Source organism: Phocoena phocoena, chromosome 1, assembly GCF_963924675.1.
Source record: "Phocoena phocoena chromosome 1, mPhoPho1.1, whole genome shotgun sequence".
In the NCBI taxonomy this organism is placed as follows: domain Eukaryota; kingdom Metazoa; phylum Chordata; class Mammalia; order Artiodactyla; family Phocoenidae; genus Phocoena; species Phocoena phocoena.
The window spans coordinates 62139037-62164395 of NC_089219.1; the positions used below are offsets into that span (position 1 = coordinate 62139037).

At 35.5% G+C, this 25359-nt stretch overlaps 1 protein-coding gene across 1 annotated transcript in view; it reads right to left on the reverse strand.

The window, feature by feature from the left end:
• NEGR1 (neuronal growth regulator 1) overlaps positions 1-25359 on the reverse strand; it is a 922148-nt gene that overhangs the window by 299753 nt on the left and 597036 nt on the right. The window lies entirely within an intron of this gene.

Genomic DNA, 25359 nt, shown 5'->3' on the forward strand with positions numbered 1-25359 from the left:
TTGAGGCTTCATTCAAATAAAACAACGATGGTGTGTCTTCCTATTAGATACTGCTGACAAAATAATTCCAAATGTAACTGAGGAATTATTAAATCTTTTGTTCTCTTATATTCAGAGGTAAAGTCAGAGAAAAAAGCAGAAACTGAACAAGGGATACTATAACAACTGTTTTCCCACAACAGGATATACATGTGTTCCTTTTAATTGATTGTGGTCTCTTAACCTCCTCACACATCAAATCAAGCTCTGCACATTTCTGTAATTGAGTTCAACAACCTCCTAGCAGTGTAGATGAAATTCACTAATATGACTTGCTACATATTGACTTTTATACAGTGTAAGCTAGCAACTTGACACTTAACTAAATGCTACTTTTCTTTTGGGGAAATCTCACACTCATTCTCAAAGTTTCAAGCTAGATGGATTGATAAAAGTATGGAGATATATTAAACCGTTGCTATATTTCAGTTTCCATATTTATTAAGGTTTCTAAGGGAGATATACTATGTACACTATACATAACCCACCTAATAAACCTCAGGAAAAAACTTTATGATTCTCAAACTAAGAGTTAAGTGGCTGTAAAAACAAACTAAATTACTTTTATTTTTTAATATTCCAGAGAAAACATTCTATTTGACTAAAAGTGACAGATTAAAAATACAGAGACATAATCATGGATAAAAGAATATTCCCAAGTGAATGGGATTTGAAAAGAAGACTCCTTTCTGAAATAATGGAATTTTTATTTATTTGAAAGTAGAGAATCATCGGGCAGGAGGTTCCTGATTATTAGAGATACTGCAGAGGAAGAATGGGCCTATATGAATTTTAGGAGGAGGGATTTCATATATAATATCTATGTTAAATTTTTTTTTATCCTTTGGGTTCCCTTGTCTGGGTATATCAGTTGCTGCATTGTTGCCCTCCAGGTAACTATGACTTTGCTAACTGAAATCTGCAGTGTTTAGAATATAGATGATTAAGTCATTTCTCTGGCTGATCACAATTTGTAGACAGAGGAGAGTTATATTTCTGAGATGATAGTTGGCTGATATGCTATTGTAGGTATACAGAGGTAAGCTCACAAAAGCAGCAGTTGTCTTCAAATTCATGTTCCTAAAATGTGATTTTATAATCATTTTCTTTGCTCAACTTGGTACCTTTTATCTGACTCCAAACACTAACATAATATTAAATTTTAATGTTCCCTTCTATTTCTCTTATTTTTAATTCTTACAATGAAGATAATCTAGGCCTAAATGTGTCCATAAAAAACTATTGAAATATAGGGAGGACAAAATCTTTATTCATATCTAAGAATTTTTAAAATATAACTTGAATTATAAAGGGGGATATTAAACAGAAATTAAAGTATGGGGAAAATTAATCTACTATATCAGAATTAAATAATCTCATTGGGCAGTATAAAATGAAGCCAATCACAAGTGAAAAGGTATAATATTGTAAAAATTTGTAAAACCAAAATTTATAAGGGTCTAACTTATTTTCAATATTAAAATATTACATGTAAATTCCCATTTTTGTGAAATGACATAATTTTAAGAAGTGTTAACCCCCAAACACATGTTTTTGATAAATAAATCATTAAATATGGTGTGTATTAGAGTATGTCATTGTTTAAAGAAAGAAACACATTAGGTTTGAAATAATAGATTTCAGAAATATAAAAAGAAGCAAGCATGTTTCGTCTCTTAAATGGTTAAATGGCAGACTTTGTAAGACTGACAACAACTACAAGAAGCTGTGTGACAAAACATCACCAATATCAAAACCACCACCTCATTCAACTCGAGAGCACCAGTTACATCTATTGAATGTTTGTTCCTAGAGTTCACCGCACAATCTATGCACCCAGATTCAGGGATCCTTCTCCAACCCCACCAGAGAACAATGTCCTTATTTACATAGCAGAATTATCAATAGATGTCTATGCATTGCACAAATCAATACCTATAGAGCCAGTGAATGAATGGGTGATATTGCCAACGCTAGCTATTGATAATAAGACACTAATATAAAGAAGCATAAATGTATGGTCAACACCTTAATTTTCCCCACTGGATTCTTGATACTTTAAGCCATTCCCTTAATTCCATTCACCATGCATCAGCTCTTCCCAAAGGTGTGCTCTAAGTATTCTCTTGTTTTCACACAACTGTAGTTCTGTTTCCATCCTGAACGCATCTTGCTCTTTTCTCAGTCTAATCTTACCACGCTTGAATTTCAGATTTGAAACTTGGAGCTGCTTTGCCTAGAATTTATACCCTGGAGTGTCCTGGCTGTCTGTGATTTGCTTGGTTGCCTCTTTGGCTTTTGTTATACTCAGTTTTCCTGAGTAGTAATTCTTTACCTTAGTTTTAGACCCAAGGAAACCAATCTTGTCCTTGGACACTTGTCAGTGTCTCTCTCTATTTCCATCACTCCCCTAGTAAGGGAAGACGATTTGCACATAGTACATTGAAATGCAAAGAGTAACATTTCAGTTCATGGAATCTAACTCAACTTATCCCCAGAAACCAGAGGAGAAAGACCAAGGCTAAAGGGATATAGGGAGCTAGTGACTTGGCATCATCACCACTGCCAAGACTTTACAGTGTTTATGAGGGTTATGTACTATCCTAGGGTACTCTTTCTAAATCTAGAAGATGTATAAAAATTGTGTAATATTTTGTAGGGTACCAATTATAAATGTTGGTGAAACATAAGCCATTGTGACTTGGCAGCCTTCTTCTGGTCACAGGTTTTACCATTCTCCATGTGTGCAACAACAATTTCTGTTTTGTTTATCTGCATCCCTAGCTCTACCATAGTACTTGAAACAGTATATACTTGGTAAATATTATTGAATAAATAAAAAATACATTGATTAAGGAATTAGTAAAGTGCCATTAGGATAGTGCACAAAGAATCTAAACACATATTTGTAGAAGTTGCCACTTCTCTTTCAGAGTCAAGAAAAAGGGAAAGAACTTTAAAGAATTGCCATCCTTGCTGACGTCTTGTAGTGATAAGTGATGGTGATAACTGATGGCAGTGGTGAGAACAGACCTTGGTACAGCTATCACAGATCCTTTTTATGATTATAAAGACTAACAAAAACTTCAAATACAATTTTGAAGAAAAAGCGATAAGTACTTCCTGTAATCTAAACAATAGTTTTCTTTTGTGCTTAGTCTCTTCCAGACATGGATAGACTCGTCTCAAAAAAAAATGGAGGGGCTTCCCTGGTGGCGCAGTGGTTGAGAGTTCACCTGCCAATGCAGGGGACACGGGTTCGTGCCCCGGTCCGGGAAGATCCCACATGTCGCGGAGCGGCTGGGCCCGTGAGCCATGGCCGCTGAGCCTGCGCGTCCAGAGCCTGGGCTCCACAACGGGAGAGGCCACAACAGTGAGAGGCCCGCGTACTGCAAAAAAAAAAGAACTAGAGAAATTCCACAGGCTTTCAATGATGCCACTATTATCAACATCTTCAAAAGAAAGGCTATAAAACAGGATACAGCTATGCTTTATAATATCTCTCTTATACTGATTTCTGATAAGAATCTGGCAGGAAAGAGTTCTGTATTGGCCATTAAATAATATCTAGAGTTGGCTTTATGGTTTGGTAAATCATGTGAAAATTGTTAGTAACAACATTATATTTCTACAAAGTGCTAATATGTTTGAGAAAAACGTTTGACAAAATAAATCTCCCTTCCCTTAACTTCTAGTACATTATCCTTCACTAATTTTCCTCTCACCTCCCTGCCTATTTCTTTTCACTTTTTCAAAACCCTTCACATCTTCACATCTCCTAGATACTGCTTCTGTCCTATGACCTCTCTTCTCCTCATTCAGTACACTTTTAATGATTCAAGGGATTTGTTCATTCATTTTCATTTCACTATTATCTATATATTGATAAGCATCTGATTGATCTATCTATCCTGTATCTATTTCCTGAATCTTGCAGACACTTATTTAGCTGGACATCTCCACTTGGATGTCTCACAGGCATCTCAGAATTAAAACACCAAAACCAAACTTACTTTTCCTGCTATACCTGAAACTCCTGCTGAATTCCAATCTCAGTGAGTGCTCTGATTATCACCTAGTTGCTCAAGCCACAAATCTTCGCTTAACTTTGACAGAACATTTTGTTTTAGTCCATAAACCATCAGTCACTGTGCCTTGTCAATTTTACCTCCTAAGTAATTCTCAAACCCCTTCTAGGAGCCTCTGTGTCTCAGTTACTGATCTCTGAATGCACATACTCGGATGATGTGCCAATGACTACACACTGCTTTGCAGAGTCATTTCAATCATTTCCCAAAACCCTTGCTCAGAAACAGTCATCCATTTTTCATGGCTGCCCTGCAAGAATATATTTTATTAGGTTCTCATAGCCATTTATTACTAAATAGTACTCTGCAAATGAATTTTAAAATACCCTTTGAATGATTCACTTACATTTATGACTGTAATTATTTCCTGTCAGCTTGTTATCCACCAGCATATTTAGTATCAGGCAAGTATCTCCTCTATGCATTTTCCCATATTGAGTGGTTAGGGATGTGGGTTCTAGAACTAGCCTATATGGCTTCAAATGGCAGCTCTGCCATTTACAAGCTCTGTGACCTGATACAAGGTATTTGACCAACAGTTTACTCATCTGTGATGTGTGAGGATAATAACAGAACCTGCCTCATACTTATGGTTGTTGTGAGGATTAAGTGGGTTAATGCAAGCAAAGTGCTTAGAACACTGTGTGACACATCATAGGAAATATATGTATGTTGTTATTACAATGTACAGGATTAGGCATGCCAGGAAGGTTAGTTTAGATAAATATTGTTTCTGTGGTGAGAGGTTACTGTATTCAAGGATTGATGCTTCTGTCTTAACATGATATTCAATGGAACTAGAAGTGAAAATAAAGAAGTCGCTGAGAGGTGTCAATAGCAATGACCAGTTAAGTTCTCATATCACTGTAGGAGATCAGTAAATATATCACTCTTGTAGATCTGTAGATGGATTTGAAGGTTGATCTCATGTTGGAGTCACTTTCTCTCTGCCTGAATTCCCAAGGACAATTCAACCTTAATTCACTTCTTTCCTTTCTTAACAAAACAAAACAAAAAATCCTGCACTAATCTTATATGGCATACACATGCTTGCTATTAATAATTTTTCCTTTTTATTGTTTATTGAAGTATATTTGACATACAATATTATATTAGTTTAATGTATATAACATAGTGATTCAGTATTTATATACATTATACATTGGTCACCAGGATAAGTCTAGTATCCATCCGTCACCATACAAAATTATTTCAATATTATTGACTATATTCCTTAAACTGTATATTACATCCCCATGACTTATTTATTTTATAACTAGAAGTTTATACCTCTTAATCCACTTCACCTATTTTATTCAGTCTCCCACACTCCTCTCCTCTGTTGACCACCAGTTTTTTTCTGTATCTATAAGCCATTTCTGACTTGTTTTGTTTGTTCATTTTTTATTTTTAGATTCCACAAATAAGTAAAATAATATACTTGTCTTTCTCTGCCTGACTTATTTCACTTAGCATAATACCCTCTAGATTTATCCATGTTGTCACAAATGGAAAGATTTCACTCTTTTTTTATAGATAGTAATATTTCATTGTATATATACCACATCTTCTTTATCCATTCATCTGTCAAACATTCCTCTATTAATGGACACTTAGGTTGCTTCCAAACCTTTATTGTTGGTAAATAATGCTGCAATGGACATTAGAATGCAAGTATCTTTTTGAATTAAATTTTTTGTTTTCCTCATATTAATATCCAGAAGTGGAACTGCTGGATGATATGTAGTTCTAGTTTTAATTTTTTGAGGAATCTCTATGCTGTTTTTCATAGTGGCTGTACCAATTTACATTCCCACCACAGTGCACGAGGGTTCCCTTTTCTCCTCATCTTCACCAACACTTGTTTCTTGTCTTTTTGATAAAAGCCTTTCTGGCAGGTGTGAGGTACTATCTCACACAGAAATCTTACATGTGTTTCCTTGTCCTTACCGAGGACTAGGCTGTACATACACAGCAAGAAATCTCAAAAAACTGAAGAAAGAACAACTCGGGAGTTTGTAAGCTGAACAATTCCTAGAGCTCAAACAATGTGAGGAGTCATTTGATCTCTGACCATCAAGAATGAAAAGACCTCTGTAATTATCGGAGAATTCACTGCAGACTTAAGAGACTTATGTCTTAGTAGAAAGGTTAAAGAAAAGCTGGAATAGAGATTCTTCTAGATCTGTTCCTTTAAAGCTTAAAAGTAGGATTCCATGGACCAAAATTATCTATAAGTAATATAGCTTCCTGTAAGAAAAAAGCCCAACAATTTTTAAGGGAACAAAATGAAATCTAGACATTCAACAATGTAACAAACAAAATTTCCAGTTTCCCATGGAAAAAATCACTATATATTCAAAGAAGCAGAAAGCTGTGAACAGTGACTAAGATAAAAATGAGTCAACAGAAATAGATCTACAAATGAAAGAGATGATAGAACCATCAGGCAAATATTTTTAAATAGCCAGCTATTATAACTATATTTAAGTATTTAAGTAAAAAATAGTGAATATAATTATGAGAGGAATGGAAAATAGAAAAAAATTACCAAAATTCTTGACATAGGAACACAAAATGTCTCAAACGAAATATTAATTGGCTGAAATTAATTGGCAGACTAGATACTGAAGACAAACTTTATTAAACTTGAAAGTATTTATTCAAGCATTTTAGTATTTATCTAAACTGAAGCAGAAGGAGAAAAGAATACAAATAACCAAACAAATAATTAAACAAACAGAGCCTCAGTGATATATGGAAAATATAAATTTCTCTCATATACGGATATTGGAGTTCCCTAAAGGGGATAGAAAAAATATTTGAAGAAATAAAGGAGGATTTTTTTCCAAATTTGATGCATACAATAAAATGTCAAATATAATAAGTTGATAATCTCCAATCAGGATAAACACAAATAAAAATCACTCAAAAGCACATTATAATCAAGTTGCTGAAAACCAGAAAGAAAGAGAAAATTTAAATAGCATCCAAAGACAAAACAAACATTACATGCCAAGAAACAGAAACAATTATTTTCCAGACTTCTTGTCTGAAACTACATAAGCCAGAAGACAGTAGAACACCACCAAAAAAAAAATAAAGGTCTAAAATCAATCCTGTGAGCTTCAACCTTAAGAAGCTAGGAAATGAAGAACAAATGAAACCTAAAGAAAACAGAATTATGAAAGTAATAAAAAGCAGAAATCAGTAAAATTAAAAATGGACAATCAATAGAGAAAATCAATGAAACCAAAGCTAGTCTTTTAAAAGATCACTGAAATGGATAAAGCTAGCCAGGCTGATAAAAAGTAGAAAGATAACACAAATTACCAATATCAGGGGTGAAAGAGAGGATATAATAACTATAGTCATAAGAAAAGTTGAATAGCTACTAAACAAATACTAAGAAAATCTCTCTAACATTTAACTCAAGAATTTAGATTAAATGGGCAAATTCATTGAAACACACAAATCTCAAAACCGACCTAGAGGAAATAGAAAATTTAAATATTCAATATATTTTCAATTATAAGAAATTAAATTTATAACTTAAAATTTCCCACATGGAAAACTCCAGGATCATGTTTATTAAGATTTTAAGGAAGAAATAATGCCAGACTTATACAAAGTCTTTCTGAAAATGGAGAAGGAAAATTCCCCAAAGCATTTTATGAGGCTAACATTACCTCAATATCAAAACTAACAACAATGAAAGAAAAAAAAATCATGAACATAGACACAAAAATCTTTTAACAAAATTTTAGTAAACAAATCCAGTAATACATAAAAATGATAATACACCATGGCCAAGTGTGGTTTATCCCAGAATTGAAAGACTGGTGATACAACTGAAAAATCAAACAATATAATTCACTATATTAAGAACAACAACAATAATCTACAAGTATCTGTAGATGCAGGTAAATCATTGAAAACATTCAATATTCATTCAAGATAATATGTTTCAGAAAACTGAGAACTGAAGGGAACATTCTCAACTTGACAAAAACTTCTGCAAAAACCCTACACACCTAACCTCATACTTAATGATTTAAGAGTAAATCCTTTCCCCCTAAGATGAGGGTCAAGGTTGTCTACTCTGACCCATATCTCACATCTTATACATAAATTAACTCAATAATCATCATTGACCTAAATGTGAATCATAAAACTATAAATATTCTAGAAGAAAACAAGGGGAAAAAAATCTTGGTTTTGGGCTAAGCGTTCTTAGATATGACACTAAAAGCATAAGACATACAAGAAGATATGGATAAATTGGATTTCATCAAAATTAAACAAAACTTTGCCTTACAAAAGACACTATTAATAAAATAGAAAGGCAAGCCATATAATGGGAGAAAACTTTCTAAATCATATTGGACAAAGGTCTTGTATCAAGCATATATAATGAACTCTCAAAACTCAATAAAAACATACAATCTAATAAATAAATGAACAAAAGATTTAAATAGATGCTTTTTGAAAGAAAATACTCAAGTAGTAAACAGATATGTCAAAAGGTGTTAGACATAACTAGTCATTAAGAAAGTTAGGAAAAGCAAAACCAAAATGAGATTCCACTGTACATGTATTAGAATGGCAAACAAACAAACAGAAAACTCACACACAAAACACACACATGAAAAAACCACTGATTAGTGGTGGTAGAAAGCAGAACACCTGGAGTTCTCCTATATTGCTGGTGGAATGTGAAATGGCACTGTCCCTTTGAAAAACAGTTTGTCAGTTTCGCATAAAATTAAACATGCATTTACCATGTTTCCAAACAATTTTACTCCTAGAGAAATAGAAATCTGCATTTGTATGAAAACCTGTATACAACGTTTATATTGGCTTTATTGGCAATGACTAAAAATGAAACAACCCAAATGTCCTTTAAATAGTGAATGAATAAACAAATTGTGGTACATCCATACAATGCAATACCATTTGCCAATAAAATTATTCATATTATATAACATGGATGAATCTCAAATACATTTTACTAAATGAAAGAAACTAGACCCAAAAGACTACATGTATGAGTTAATTTATATAACAGTCTAGAAATAGTGAAACTATAGATGTGAAGTGTAGATCAGTTTTTGCGAGGGTTGGGGAAGGGAAGGCTGGTTGACTACAGAAGGACATCATGAAGGAATTTCTTCAAATACTTAAACTGTTTTGTATCTTTATTGTGGTGGTGAATACATGTGGATGTGTTTGTTAAAACCCATAGAATTTTATGCTACAAAGAGTGGTTATTTACTTTATGTAAATTTAAAGACAAAGCATATTGATATGTAGTATACCACTACATACTCAATAAAATGACCAAAATTAAAAAGGCAATACCAAATGTTGATGAGGAAGTGGAGCATATAACACAGCTCTCTCCTAAGAACTAACATGAAAATCCTTCTTTCCCAATCCTTTCAGTCCTACAGGGAAGGAGATAGTTTTAGGAGTATTCTAGTTGGCTGATGGTGAATCATATTTTAGAAGTTTGGCAGGGGTAATGTGAATTACAACTCACTCTGCTATCTGTTGCCTTAGGATCTCAGCTGAAGGTTCCATTTCAGCATCGTATTATATTAGCTTTGTGACCCAAGGCCCTCTGTGAATAATACACTCTGTACTCCAGGGTCCATCCAGAGAATAGAACTTTGATTTCTATTATCACAAGTTCACATAGAGAAATAGCATTCATAAGGGATTACATGAAGGAAATTCATTCGTTTCTTCAGCTATTTAAGTTTTTTTCTTTTCAGAATAAGCCAGTATATTAGAAGACTGTCCCTTTTCATTACTTTATTATGGTTCCTATTAAAATTTCCTTTACCAAACTTTGCTTTAGTGTTATCATACCAGTCTTCATTGCAGGACATTATAAGAATGGCCATATGAAATTTCCCATTACATTTTTATTGGAAAAGTTACTGAAGCCCTACTGCTATAATCAATGTGTCCACTTACTGCAGACCCATGGGAGAAATTCATTGTGCATCTTAGTACCAGGAAAAGCTCTACTTCTGACATCCTAATTTGCTTTGATATTATGATACATGATCTTATAAACTGTTTGTTACCCCCTTCATTCTTTTTTCTAGGCCAAGATACAGGAAAATATATTTTTGATTCTCTATATCTAGTATGTTTTGAGTATCATTAAGTAATATGTGGACATCATAAGAAAGAATATAAAGCAAAAGATATTTGCAAAATGGTTATATTACATATAATGGAGCAGAACTGTGTTAAAATAAGTAGATTAGGTAATTTTCTATTGGCTATTACCATAGAGCTTTTGAATCTACTTTGTTTTTTTAAATATTTATTTATTTATTATTTATTTATTTGGTTGCATGGAGTCTTAGTTGTGGCAGGTGGGCTCCTTAGTTGCAGCACGTGGGCTCCTTAGTTGCAGCACTCCTTAGTTGTACCTCTAGGGCTTCTTAATTGGGGCCAACCAGCTCCTTAGTGTGGCACATGGGTTCCTTAGTTGTGGTTCACAGGCTCCTTAGTTGCAGCACGTGGGCTCCTTAGATGTGGCACACAAACTCTTAATTGTGGCATGCATGTGGGGTCTAGTTCCCTGACCAGGGATCGAATGCAGGCCCCCTGCATTGGGAGCGCAGAGTCTTATCCACTGCACCACCAAGGAAGTCCCCTGGATCTACTTTGTTTACAAGCAGAAATATTTGCTGAGCATACAGAAAGCAAAGCAGCATGGTGCCTAATAGGAATGTTAGAATAATTATGACATCACCTTGAGATCATCAAATAACATTCAACTAATCATGTTGAGGGTTCTAAAAGTCATTTAGCATCTTGAGGAAATAGACACATACCAACAGTTAACTCTAAATGTGTTCACATCAATACTACAAAGCTACCGTAATCAAAACTATGTGGTATTGGGACAAAAACAGACATATGAATCAATGGAACAGAATAGAGAGCCAGAAATAAACCCACATATCTATGATCAATTAATCTTTGACAAAGGAGGCATGAATATACAATGAAGAAAAGACAGTCTCTTTAGCAAGTGGTGTTAGGAAAGCTGGACATCCACATGTAAATCAATCAAGTTAGAACACCCCCCCACACACCATATACAAATATAAATTAACTCCAAATGGCTTAAAGACTTAAATATAAGACATGACACCATAAAACTCCTAGAAGAGAACACAGGCAAAACATTCTCTGACGTAAATTGTACCAATGTTTTCTTCGGTCAGTCTCCCAAGGCAATAGAAATTAAAGCAAAAATAAACAAAAGGGACCTAATCAAACTTATAAGCTATTGTACAGCAAAGGAAACCATAAAAAAAATAAAAAGACAACTTACAGAATGGGAGAAAATATTTGCAAATGAAGCAAGCAACAAGGGCTTGATTTCCAAACTATACAAACAACTCATACAACTCAACAACAACAAAAAACAAACAACCTGATCGAAAAATGGGCAGAAGACATAAATAGACATTTCTCCAAAGAAGAAACACTGATGGTCAATAGGCACGTGAAAAGATACTCAACATTGCTAATTATTAGAGAAATGCTAATCAAAACTACAATGAGGTACTACCTCGCACAGGTCCAGAATGGCCATCATTAAAATGTCTACAAGTAACAAATGCTGGATAGGATGTGGAGAAAAGGGAATCCTCCTACTGTTGGTGGGAATGTAAGTTGGTGCAGCCACTGTGGAAAACAGTATGGAGGTTCCTCAAAAAACTAAAAATAGAGTTGCCATATGATCCAGCAATTCCACTCCTGGGCATATATCCAGAGAAAACTTTAATTTGGAAAGACATATGCACCCCAATGTTCATAGCAGCACTACTTACAATAGCCAAGACATGGAAACAATCTAAATGTCCGTTGATGAATGGATAAAGAAGGTGTGGTACATATGCATAATGGAATACTACTCATCCATAAAATAGAATGAAATAATGCCATGTGCAGCAAGATAGATGGAGCTAGAGATGATCATACTAAGTGAAGTAGGTCAGGCAAAGACAAATATCATATGATATCACTCCTATGTGGAATCTAAAATATGACACAAATTAACTTATTTATGAAAGAGAAACAGACTCACAGACAGAAAACAAACTTATGGTTACCAAAGTGGAAAGGGGGTGTGGAAGGGACAAAATAGGAGTTTGGGATTAGCAGATACACACTACTATGTATAAAATAGATAAACAACAAGGTCCCAATGTACAGCAAAAGGAACCATATTCAATATGCTGTAACAAACCACAATGGAAAAAATATGAAAAATAATATGTAAAATATACATATAACTGAATCATTTTGCTGTACACCAGAAACTAACACAACACTGTAAGTCAACTACACTTAGATAATAATAATAGGAAAAAAGAAATAAATATGTTCATTTGGATGCCTTTGTCAGGAAAAAAAAAAGAGATTTTGTAACAATAATAGGTAAAAAAGTAATTGAGAATGTGGACTTCAGAGTAGATGCACTGGGTTTCGTGTGATATGGGGTAATATTTTTAACCTCTCTTGGGGTCACTTTCCTCATATGAACAAAGAAAACAATACCTACCTCATAGAACCATTATAAGCATTAGATGTGAGAATATGTATAAAGTCCTGTGCAAAATTCCAATAAAATTAAAATTTTTATTGGTAAAAGTATTAATAAAAATGAAATTGAAATTATGACGTGTTGTTTAGTGCCTATAGTGTTTGTATTTAAGAGGTAGCAATTGTGTTGTGTGATCTCATTACTTAATTTTGATTTTACCCAAAGTCTACAGAGCCAAAAAAAGTAGTTTAAAGTGGAAGAAACAACACCTATGCCTATTCCTGTCATGTAGGGATCAAATTCATTCAATAGAGCCTTAGCAGAGCCATAGCCTTTCTAACTGCCACCTCACATTTGGATTTTGTGACTATTTTTCTGGCCTCTCTACATGTGGTGGCCTGAGACTCATTTTCCCCAGAAAGTAAGAGATTCGATTGAAATGGCAAGTTTAGTCATTGTTTTTCCTTTCAAATTTTAAATTGCAAAAAGAGAAGTGAAATAACATATTGTGCATCATTCTGGAGAAGAATTGCCCCTCCTCCTCCCATGCCCTCCCTGCCTCTAACACACATACCTTCTTCAAGAGGGATAATTTATGGAAAGAAAGTACCCGCAAAGGAACAGGCTGTTACTGTTTATGTGGTGGTTTGCAGCTAGGTTCTGTTCTGACCAGGTTGAATCTATTACTAGCAATGCATTATTTACCGTCTTTCTGAATGGAGCCATATGTTATTGGTCTGCACCATGTGAAGTCTCTATTATGTTCCATTTGAAAGTATTATAGCTTACCTGAATGCACTAGTCTACATATGCTGTAGCCTAATAAAACTATCTTCTCCAAGTAACAATAGTTGTAGTCATAGAAGGTTCAACTGGGTATCGGAAAATATTGTTTACACTTCCACTATGGCTATAACTCACTCAGTGGCTTTATGTGTCTCTTAGCATATTTGTTCCTTATTTCTGCATCTGCAAGATAGGAATTGCTTTGTTCCTAGTATTACTTTTGCTGAGTAAACCCCAGTCTTATCTTCTCGGTCATGTAAAACAGCCCAGTGCCTATGTAGATCTGCAGAGCTAATCCTAATTTTGTGCCATATCTCTCCTCTGTGTCTGTTTATTTTTTCATAATTTTCATCAAGGTCAAAGACTTAATCTACCAGTAATTTTTAAAGTTACACTTAATATCTAAAGTGTTTTGGTTCCAGAAAGAAATCTAATACTTCAATAGATGCTTTTTGACTAACATTGCTGAATGCTATGGGCAGAACTGTGTAACCCCCAAAATTCGTATATTGAAGGACTAACCCCTTCCTCTGCCCAGTGCTTCAGAATGTGACCATATTTTTAGACTGGGTTTTAAAAGAAAGTCTTCAATTAAGTTAAAATGAGGTCATTAGGGTGGACCTTAAACCAATATGACTGGTGTCTTTATAAAAACAGGAGAGGACATTTGGACACAGACATGTGCAGAGGGATAACTAGAAGACATATAGAAAAGATGACTACCTGTAAGCCAAGGAGAGAGGCTTGAAACAGACCTTCCTCATGGCCCTCAGAAGGAACCAACCTCGCCGACACCTTGATCTTGAATTTTTACCTTCCAGAACTGTGAGCATATAAATTTCTGTTAAGCCACCCAGTCTGGTATTTTGTTATGGCAGCTTTAGTAAACTAATAAAGATGCCATATATGAAGTAGTAAACGTTGTATCTTGTCTCTTAGAATACATTACTCATATTTAAAATGCTAGAAATTTGACATATTGCCTTTTATTCTATTTCAATTTTTTTATCAAATTCCAAATATTTTTTTCTAGTATTTATCCCCAAACAGCATGTAAGGTATCACAAGATGTATATAAAAGCCAGTCATTTTTGTAATGCATTCAGTTTTTCTGTTTACAAAACACTCGCAACATGTAAAAGAAATCAAAGCAGTGATCTTTTCATTATTACATTTCTGTCTCCTTTATATTTTCCTCTGTCTCTATTCTTATACTCAATTTTCTTCCCAGTAAATGAGTTATCCCTTTCTGTATGCTTAAGAGTCTGCCTATGTGTACCAATCCCTTGATCTCTCTTACAGAACTTCAGCCAAATTGAAAGAAAAAAATCCACAAGGTTTTCTGTAAAAAGTACTGGTCCCTCAAAGTTGAAGCTAGTGCTATGAAAAGGGATAAACTAAAAGTTTAAGTTATAAGTTGTTATAGAAAAGAGTTTGAGGAAACAAAATTGTGCCACTCTCTGGGGAAATAATTTTTTAAAAAATCCTTCATGTTTTTGCCCCTAACACATTAAGCCTTTGGTTTCTGCAAAAGCCTTTGGGTTAGCCCTTTTTGAACATGAACCAACATGATGATATATGAGGCTTAATGAAAAAGTTCTATTCTTAACTCCCTACTCTCTCTACAGCCAGTAACTTAGAAACTTCGGGAACTCAAAAGTTCTGGCTTATGAATACATATAAAATGTTCATTACATTTGTTACATTAAAGAATGAAAGGTAACTGATTGAAAGAGAAATAGAATGAAACAAGAATAAATGTATGAAGTAATGAACTGCCTGGCCTTTCCAGAGTTTGACCACCAATGCAATTTCCCCACTACCATACATCCAATATATTATACCCTCTCCTTGGTGGATCTGAAATTAACATCTAAAAATGAAGGCAAAACAATTGTTACCGTCATCTGGTGACCTCATGCTATCAGTGATGGAGAAACCTTCCATCACCATTGCGTTCCCATATCTTTCAAATGTTTCTGGACAGATTAGATAAGCCCCCACTATTTCTGAAAAGTCAAGACCAAAGAGATAAAGGAAGATAACTGAGAGTACTTATAATTAAAAAATATTCTAGTTCTATAAAATATAATTTCATAAACCCATAAAGGAGCATGTGCTCAACATGATGGCTAAATCTCACACAGTTTCCATTCACTAAGAAAAAAGAAAGCTCAACTGAAAAGGCAGTTGCAATGTAGGTATATAGTGGAATATAATCATTTTAATTTTGATTATTTGATATTACTATATGATTAGAAAAGGAAATAAGAAGAAAATGACAACTATATTGAATAAGAAAATATAATGCAGAAATGATAGATATTCAATAAAAAAGTTTTTAAACAAATAATTCAACTGTTTCCATTGTACAATACTGTGACAGTGTACGGAGAAATATACTGTGAATTTAAATAGGGGACTTCCCTGGTGGCGCAGTGGTTGAGAGTCCGCCTGCAGATGCAGGGGACACGGGTTCGTGCCCTGGTCCGGGAAGATCCCACATGCCGCAAAGCGGCTGGACCCGTGAGCCATGGCCGCTGAGCCTGCGCTTCCGGAGCCTGTGCTCTGCAATGGGAGAGGCCACAACAGTGAGAGGCCCGCGTACCACAAAAAATAAATAAATAAATAAATAAAATAGTTAAAGAAATATACTGGTTCAATAAAAGTGATACAATCTATTGACACTATGAATGACACCTCTATGCAACAGGAAGAAAAAGAAACTCCTTTGAAGCCTTAAGTGCCTGTATCTAGCTAAGCTAAATCAGAGAGCAGTGTACAAATAATTCATACATATGCATGGGTAATATGATATAACGGGCATCAAAAGCTTTGCCAACTATCAAATATAGCCACTGCTGGCTTTCCTTGTGCCCCAAATTTCTGACATTATTAATTATTCTTTTAATTGAAGGCATTTTTTCCCTAGAAACACTTGTTTAAAATGTAAACGCATTAACTAAGAAGTAACATATATAAACCTATTGGTGCCTGTTTCTTTAACAGACCTAAAGTCAAGTCTTGGCTCCACCACTCTGTGAGCCTAAGCAAATTACTTGACCTCATTTCAACAACCATGATTTTTGTCTTTGATAAATATACCAAAGTAACTATTCAGGAGAGAAGAAAATAATAGACAAAATAAAGTAGAACCAGTTTTTTTCATGGGTGCCTGTTGACAGATGCTTTATTAACTTCCAAATTTCCACTTTTGTCATAATCTGCCTAATATGAGCACCATTATTCACAATCCTTGTTTCCTCTGGATTTTTTTCCCTGCAGATAATCAACTGCTAAAGCTATTACTTTTACTTGAAATAATAAGGTCAGTAGTCATTCCTCCAGGAAAACCATCAGCTAGCATTGCAGTATCCTTTCATATATAACAGGTGGAAACAAGTCAGATTAGATAAAATTTTAGTTTATTTATAGCATGACAGAGGGAAAAATCAGAGATGCAACAAGTTTGCACATTTAAGCACAAATCATTGACCCTGCCAGAGATCTGGGAAAGCAGATTTATTTCACAAGCTATGAAAAACATTTTACTCAAAAATCATGTGTGCTTGGCAACTTTCCTTCCCTGAAGATTTCTAGTATTCACACCATTTTTATTCTTTAAAACTTATAAAAAGTTGACTCCCCTCTCCTTTAGTCTAAAATCGTGCTCTGGGGAAAATACGTCTTCAGCTGATGATGGAGGTCACTTGCAGAAATACTCGACTAGTCCTATATAATGTTTTTAAAGGAAAATGTGGGTGGCATTCAGTTATTCAGTTAACACTTATCAACAAAACATTCTGTGCCAGTCATTACTTTAAGAGCTGGGAATACAAGAGGAAACAACAGAGCTAATGTTCCTGTTCCCACTGGATTTTTAGTCTACCAAGGTAGGAAAAATGAAAGAAAAAAGTAAATGCAGAAGAAAATATCAGATAATTATACATGATGGGCAGGGAACTAAAATAGAGCAAGTTTTCTGAAATTTGACAGTACTGATATTTTTGCCTATGTAATTCTTTGTGTGGGAGGCTGCTGTCCTTTACACTGTGGGATGTTTAGAACATCCTTGACCTCTACTTACTAGATTCCAGTACAGTTACATACCTATCTTAAAAAATTCCCCACCCATTTCCTAATGTCCCTTGAGGAGATATATTTTTTCCTCAGTTGAGAATCAGTGAAGTAAAGTAATATGATGGAGAGTGATTGCTTCGTCACTGAATGAGCAGCATTTTATGGTCGCAAAAGGTCATTTAAGGGCTGTCATGGAGGAGTCATCCATGTAAAGATGTGAGGGAGAATGACTGAGGCAAAGGGAACAATTAGTGCAATGGCTCCTAGGCAGGAACAAGAATGGCAGGTTTGAGGGATAGAAAGAAGGCCAGTAAAAGGAACAGAAGCATGAGATGAGAACAGAGAATAGAAGTCAGTTCACATATGGTTTTTTGCCAGATAGGGAGTTTTTCATTTTAGTCTAAGTATAATGAGATGTCATTGGAGGAATTTTTCACCAAAGAAGTGATATTACCTGTCTTATGTTTTAAAACAATCACTCTAGCTTCTGTCTAGAGAATGAATTGAAGAGGCATGAGTAGAAGATGGAAGAGTAATTAGGAGGCAATAACTGTAGAAAGAGTGAGATGATGATGGTCTCAATTATCTGCAAATATAAATTCTCCCTCAGCAAGCATGATCAGCATTTACACATTTGATGTATTTGTTTTCTTCCCATATCCTTCTCTTGTGCATAGGCCACTCTTCTCTTTCCTATCCTCAGAAATAAAATAATTTTTCCTACTGTCAAAAATATAATAAACCATTAATTTGTTTCTTCTATTCATTTATTTATACAACTTTTTAAAGTTAATTCACTTATTTATTGAACAAAATTGAGCTGCATTAAGGGATTTAAGAAATACAGTATTATCCCTGTCATTAGTTAATTTTTCACAGAGTATAATGTTTCACATGACAACACATTATGTCCATAATTTTTGTTTCCTACAATCAGAAAGATCTTTTAGAATCTGCTCATATTGTCTGCATGACAGAAACAAATAATGGAATAAATGGTCATTAAAGTAGATAGATGTGGGGATTTTTTAGCTAGCCATGGGCAAGTCTTTTTAACATTGCTTGACTTGTTAAATTATCTATAAAATACTGGAAATTTATATTTTGCCTCATGTTGTATGAATTAGAAGAAAAAAATGGCCATGTAATGTATATTTTGTTTTTATTTTTAACAGATTTATTCAGATATAACAGTCATACAATAAACTGCCCCCACTGAGATATAATTTTATGAGCTTTAAGATATGAATACACCCATTAAACCATCACCACAATCAAGATAATGAGTATATCCATCACCTTCGAAAGTTGCCTCATATACCTTTGTAATAATTCCCTCCTGCTCCCCCATGTATGCCCACTTCCCAGCAACACTGCTTCTCCTGTACACTAGCTTATACTTCCTAGTATTTTATATAAATAGAATCACACTCTTTCCTGCATAGCTTTTACAAAAAAATATACTGTCTTTCTTATCTTTGTTTCTTTATTTTACTGTCCATTTCCCTGAATGCTATTAAGATTTTTCTGTTTTTCACTGTTTTTAGCAATTTGTTTATTATGTACATTGTTGTAGGGTTTTTTTTTTTCCACCTTCCTTGGGCTTGAATTTCATTGAACACTTTTGGTCTCTGAGTGTGGTATAATAGAAAGATATCTGGTCTTCATCCCCAGTTCCTGAAACAGAGCTCCCCAAACCCTTGGAATTTCCTGAGTGATAGAGGTGATAAGAAGATCTTGGTTTTAATGAAGTGACTCTTGGTAGACCCCTTAGGTTTCTTCAGGATGGGACCTCATCACCAGAAAGACCAAACAATAGTTAGAAGATTGGAACTTTCAGCCTCATCCATCAACCCCCAGAAAGGGAATAGGGGTTGGAGATTGAACTAATCACCAATTGCCGATGATTTAATCAGTCACATCTACTTAAGGAAATTTCCATGAAATACCCTAAATGATGGGGTTCAGACAGCTTCCATATTGGTGAACACATCCATGTGCCAGAAGGATGGTGTACCTCAACTCCATGGGGTCTAATGCTCCGATGCTCAGCACCCTTCTGGGTACCTCTTCAATGGCTGTTCATTTGTATCTTCTATAATAAACTGTAAACATAAGTAAAGTTCTCTTCTGAGTTTTGTAAGCTGTTCTAGCAAATTATTGGATCTGAGGAGGGGGAGTTGTAGGAAGCCCCAATTTATAGCCAGTCATTCAGAAGCACTGGTTACCTGGGACTTGTGATTGTTGTCTGAAGTGGAGGGAAGTCTTGTGGGACTGAGCCCTTAACTTGTGGAATCTGATGCTAACTTCAGGTAGGTATCCTCAGGATTGATTGCTAACGGTCACTGTCAGAGAATATGTGGTGTTGGAAAAGACCACACTTATTTGATGTCAGGAGGAAAAAGGAAAAAAAATACTTCCCACTGGGTTTATAGTTTTCATCAAGTTTGGAAAATTTTCCATCATAAAGTCCTCAGTTTCTTAACACTTATCCCTCTTTCTTAACACTCATCCCTCTCTCCTTTCCTTTGGGGACTCCAGTTACATAAAGATTAGGCTGCTTGCAGTTGTTCCACGGCTTATTGATCCCATGTACATTTATAAAATCCTTTGTTTGAGGGAACCTTCAAGATGGTGGAGGAGTAAGACGTGAAGATCACCTTCCACCTTCCTCCCCACAAATACATCAGAAATACAACTATATGTGGAACAACTCCTACAGAACACCTACTGAATGCTGGCAAAAAACTTCAGACTTCCCAAAAGGCAAGAAACTCCCCACGTACCTGGGTAGGGCAAAAGAAAAAAGAAAAAACAGAGACAAAAGAATAGAGATAGGACCTGCCCCCCGGGGAGGGAGCTGTGAAGGAGGAAAAGTTTCCACACACTAGGAAGCCCTTCACTGGCAGAGACGGTCAGGGCAACTTTGGAGCCATGGTGGAGAGTGCAGCAATAGGGGTGTGGAGGGCAAAGAGGAGAGATTTTTGCACAGAGAATTGGTGCCAACCAGCACTCACCAGCCTAATAGGCTTGTCTGCTCACCCACCAGCACGGGTGGGGGCTGAGAGCTGAGGCTCAAGCTTCGGAGGTCAGAACCCAGGGAGAGGACTGGGGTTGGCTGTGTAAACACAGCCTGTAGGGGGCCAGTGTGGCACAGCTAGCCGGGAGGGAGTCCGGGAAAATGTCTGGACCTGACTAAGAGGCAAGAGATGATTGTTTCCGGGTGCGTGAGGAGAGGGGATTCAGAGTACTATCTAAAAGAGTTCCAGAGATGGGCGCAAGCCGTGGCTATCAGGGAGAGCCCAGAGACGGGCATGAGATGCTAAGGCTGCTGCTGCAGCCACCAAGAAGCCCGTGTGCAAGCACAGGTCACTATCCATACCTCCCCTCCGGGAAGCCTGTGCAGCCCGCCACTGTTAGGGTCCCGTGATCCAGGGAAAACTTCCCCGGGAGAACACACTGCATGCCTCAGGCTGTTGCAATGTCATGCCAGCCTCTGCTGCCGCAGGCTTGCTCCGTCTTCTGTACCCCTCCCTGGCCCTGGCCTGAGTGACCCAGAGCCCCCTAATCAGCTGCTCCTTTAACCCTGTCCTGTCTGTAACAAACCACAAACAATTAAGAAAATGGTAATATGACCATACATATCGATAATTACCTTAAACGTGAATGGATTAAGTGTTCCAACCAACAGACAAAGACTGGATGAATGGATATAAAAACAAGACCCATATATATGCTGTCTACAAGAGACCCACTTCAGACCTAGGGACACATACACTCTCACCACTATTGTTCACTGAAAGTGAGGGGATGGAAAAGATATTCCACGCAAGTGGAAATCAAAAGAAAGCTGGAGTAGCAATTCTCGTATCAGACAAACTAGACTTTAAAATAAAGACTATTACAAGAGACAAAGAAGGACACTACATAATGAACAAGGGATCAATCCAAGAAGAAGATATAACAATTGTAAATATTTATGTACCCAACATAGAAGCACCTCAATACATAAGGCAAATGTTAACAGCCATAAAAGGGAAAATCGACAGTAACACAATAATTGTGGGGGACTTTAACACCCCACTTTCACCAGTGGACAGATCATCCAAAATGAAAATAAATAAGGAAGCATAAGCTTTAAATGATACATTAAACAAGAAGGACTTAACTGATATTTAGAGGACATTGCATCCAAAAACAACAGAATATACTTTCTTCTCAAGTGTTCATGGAATATTCTGCAGTATAGATCATATTTTGGGTCACAAATCAAGCCTTGGGGAATTTAAGAAAATTGAAATCATATCAAGTATCTTTTCCGACCACAACACTATAAGCCTAGATATCAATTACAGGAAAAAAATCTGTAAAAAATACAAGCACCTGGAGGCTAAACAATACATTATTGAATAACCAAGAGATCACTGAAGAAAACAAAAGGAAGTCAAAAAATACCTAGAAACAAATGACAATGAAAACAAAATGACCCAAAACCTATGGGATGCAGCAAAAGCAGTTTTAAGAGGGAAGTTTACAGCAGTACAATGCTACCTGAAGAAACAAGAAACATCTCAAATAAACAACCGAACCTTAAACCTAAAGCAATTAGAGAAAGAAGAACAAAAAACCCCAAAGTTATCAGAAGGAAAGAAATCATAAAGATCAGAAATAAATGAAAAAGATATGAAGGAAACAACAGCAAAGATCAGTAAAACTAAAAACTGGTTTTTGAGAAGATAAACAAAATTGATAAAATATTAGCCAGACTCATCAAGAAAAAAAGGGAGAAGACTCAAATCAATAGACTTAGAAATGAAAAAGGAGAAGTAACAACTGACATTGCAGAAATACAAAGGATCATGAGAGATTACTACAAACAACTATATGCCAATAAAATGAATAACATGGAAGAAATAGACAAATTCTTAGAAAAGAAAAATCTTCCAAGACTGAACCAGGGAGAAATAGAAAATATAAACAGACCAATCACAAGCACTGAAATTGAGACTGTATTAAAAATCTTACAAAAAACAAAAGCCCAGGACCAAATGGCTTCACACGTGAATTTCATCTAACACTTAGAGCAGAGCTAACCCCTATCCTTCTCACACTCTTCCAACATAGAGCAGAGGGAAGAACACTCCCAAACTCATTCTTCAAGACCACCATCACCCTGATACCAAAACCAGACAAAGATGTCACAAAGAAAGAAAACTACAGGCCAGTATCACTGATGAACACAGATGCAAAAATCCTTAACAAAATGCTAGCAAACAGAATCCAACAGCACATTAAAAGGATCATACACCATGATCAAGTGGGGTTTATCCCAAGAATACAAGGATTCTTCAATATATGCAAATCAATCAATGTGATACACCATATTAAAAAACTGAAGGAGAAAAAACATATGATCATCTCAATAGATGCAGAAAAAGCTTTTGACAAAATTCAACACTGAGTTATGATAAAAACCCTCCAGAAAGTAGGCATAGAGGGAACTTACCTCAACATAATAAAGGCCATATATGACAAACCCACAGCAAACATTGTTCTCAATGGTGAAAACCTGAAACCATTTTCACTAAGATCAGGAAAAAGGCAAGGTTGCTCAATCTCACCACTACTGTTCAACATAGTTTTAGAAGTTTTAGCCACAGAAATCAGAGAAGAAAAAGAAATAAAAGGAATCCAAATTGGAAAAGAAGAACTAAAGCTGTCACTGTTTGCAGATGACATGATACTATACATAGACAATCCTAAAGTCACTAAGAGAAAACTACTAGAGCTAATCAATGAATTTGGTAAAGTAGCAGGATACAAAATTAATGCACAGAAATCTCTTGCATTCCTATACACTGATGATGAAAAATCTGAAAATGAAATTAAGGAAACACTCCCACTCACCATTGCAACAAAAAGAATGAAATACCTAGGAATAAACCTACCAAAGGAGACAAAAGACCTGTATGCAAAAAACTATAAGACACTGATGAAAGAAATTAAAGAGGATACAAACAGATGGAGAGATATACCATGTTTTTGGACTGGGAGAATCAATATTGTGAAATGACTATATTACCCAAAGCAATCTACAGATTCAATGCAATCCCTATCAAACTACCAATGGCATTTTTCACAGAAGTAGAACAAAAAATTTCACAATTTGTATGGAAACACAAAAGACCCCGAATAGCAAAGCAATCTTGATAAAGAAAAATGAAGCTGGAGGAATCAGACTCTGTGACTTCAAACTATACTACAAATCTACAGTAATCAAGACAGTATGGTACTGGTACAAAAACAGAAATATAGATCAATAGAACAGGATAGAAATCCCAGAGATAAACCCACACACATATGATCACCTTATTTTTGATAAACGAGGCAAGAATATACAATGGATAAAAGACAGCCTCTTTAATAAGTGGTGCTGGGAAAACTGGACAGTTACATGTAAAGGAATGAAATTAGAACACTCCCTAACACTATACACAAAAATAAACTCAAAATGGATTAAAGACCTAAATGTAAGGCCAGACACTATAAAAGTCTTAGAGGAAATCATAGGCAGAACACTCTATGACATAAATCACAGCAAGATCCTTTTAGACCCACCTCCTAGAGTAATGGAAATAAAAACAAAAATAAACAAATGGGACCTAATGAAACTTAAAAGAAGGAAACCATAAACAAGATGAAAAGACAACCCTCAGAATGGGAGAAAATATTTTCAAATGAACCAACTGACAAAAAGCTGTAAATTGTAATCTCCAGAATTTACAGGCAGCTCATGCAGCTCAATATCAAAAAAAAAAAAAACAAACAAACAACGCAATCCAAAAATGAGCAGAAGACCTAAATAGACATTTCTCCAAAGAAGATATACAGATTGCCAACAAACACATGAAAGAATGCTCAATATCACTAATCATTAGAGAAATGTAAATCAAAACTACCATTAGGTATCACCTCACACCAGTCAGAATGGCCACCATCAAAAAATCTAGAAACAATAAATGCTGGAGAGGGTGTGAAGAAAAGAGGACCCTCTTGCACTGTTGGTAGGAATGTAAATTGATAGAGCCACTTTGGAGAACAATATGGAGGTTCCTTAAAAACCTAAAACTAGAGCTACCATACGACCCAGTAATCTCACTACTGGACATATACCCTGAGAAAACCACAATTCAAAATAGTTATGTACCACAATGTTCATTGCAGCTCTATTTACAATATCCAGGACATGGAAGCAACTTAAGTATCCATCAACAGATGAATGGATAAAGAAGATGTGGCACATATATACAATGGAATATTACTCAGCCATAAAAAGAAACAAAATTGAATTATTTGTAGTGAGGTGGAGGGACCCAGAGTCTGTCATACAAAGTGAAGTAAGTCAGAAAGAGAAAAACAAATACCATATGCTAACACATATATATGGAATCTAAGAAAAAAAATGGTTCAGAAGAACCTAGGGGCAGGACAGGAATAAAGACAAAGATGTAAAGAATGGGCTTGAGGACTCGGGGAAGGGGAAGGGTAAGCTGGGACAAATGAGAGAATGGCATGGACTTATGTACACTACCAAATATAAAATAGATAGCTAGTGGGAAGCAGCCACATAGCACTGGGAGATCAGCTGGGTGCTTTGTGAGCACCTAGAGGGGTGAGTTAGGGAAGGTGGGAGGGAGATGCAAGAGGGAGGATATATGGGGATATATGTATATGTATAGCTGATTCACTTTGTTATAAAGCAGAAACTAACACACCATTGTAAAG